The sequence below is a fragment of the Alexandromys fortis genome, unplaced genomic scaffold (assembly GCF_014885135.2).
Source record: "Alexandromys fortis isolate MF-2015 unplaced genomic scaffold, M_Fortis_MF-2015_v1.1 scaffold_2_26212498_36691700, whole genome shotgun sequence".
Lineage (NCBI taxonomy): Eukaryota > Metazoa > Chordata > Mammalia > Rodentia > Cricetidae > Alexandromys > Alexandromys fortis.
Genome location: NW_026067931.1, coordinates 8566425 through 8567544, shown reverse-complemented (window position 1 = coordinate 8567544; position 1120 = coordinate 8566425). Strand labels below are relative to the sequence as shown.

Sequence of the window (1120 nt, the reverse complement as noted above, 5' to 3'; positions counted from 1 at the left end):
GAAGAGCAGTCCAGATTCTCTGCCCTGTGGGAAATCCAAGGTCCTCCCCCCTCCATCCAGGTCCAGGAAGGTGAGCATCCAAACAGGCTAGGCTCCCACAAAGCCAGTTCATGCAGTAGGATCAAACCCTAGTGCCATTGTCCTTGGCTTCTCATCAGCCCTCATTGTCTGCCATGTTCAGAGAGTCCGGTTTTATTCCATGATTATTCAGTCCCCGTCCAGCTGGCCTTGGTGAGTTCCCAATAGATCACTTTCAAATGATAAGGTGAGACTACTAGAAAGAGGGTGAAGGGAGGAGATGTTTGGGGGAATCAGAAGACCTGGCATCTAGGAGGAAAAGCTTGGTGTGTTTCTAAGACAAGCTTCAGAATAATAATGACAGCCTTATTTTACACAAAATGATATATTTATAATGCTTATGTTTTTTAACCTTACTTTTCTACTTCTCTCCTTTGAGAATTCCTAAGATATATACTTTCCCTTTTCCCATTTGTTTGTCTTACTTAGTATTTCTCTCATACATGAAAAATATTCTCTTCACCTTTTTCTTTCTTCTGCATTGTTAAGTTAGATAATGGTTGGTCCTTAATAGAGAAATTGTTAAAAATTGTACATTGATAATGATATCAAAACACAGTAAGAGAATATTTTTCTCTTCATATTTTCAGAGTCAATAAGAAATTATGATCTGAATTCATAGGTGCAAGTGTCCTGTCTTGTCCATAAGACATTATATCCATATGATATTTTACAAGCTCTGAGTCTTACAATCACTTGCCAACTCTTCCAAAGATGGTCTTTCATCCTTTGGAGAAGAGGTGTAATACTGACAACCCATTGTGCCTGAACATTCCATTCACAGATGAAACATTTAAAGAAATATTTTTTTTTTCCGAGACAGGGTTTCTCTGTAGCTTTGGAGCCTGTCCTGGAAGTCCCTTTGTAGACCACGCTGGCCTCAAACTCCCAAAGATCCGCCTGCCTCTGCCTCCCCTGCCCAGCTAAAGAAATATTTTTTAATGATATCTCTGTGTTGCGAAACTGTGGTTTGTCTAAACTCTATGTAGTTGGGAGGAGAAGAGGAAGAGAGTGGTGTCTGGTGCTAAGGCTGCTGAGGCAG

The 1120-nt window shown here is 40.5% G+C and overlaps 1 pseudogene; it reads right to left on the bottom strand.

Annotated features, from left to right (window-relative positions):
- LOC126503669 (elongation factor 1-gamma-like) overlaps positions 1–838 on the bottom strand; it is a 14120-nt pseudogene extending 13282 nt beyond the window's left edge.
- Between the last annotated feature and the right edge of the window lie 282 nt (positions 839–1120).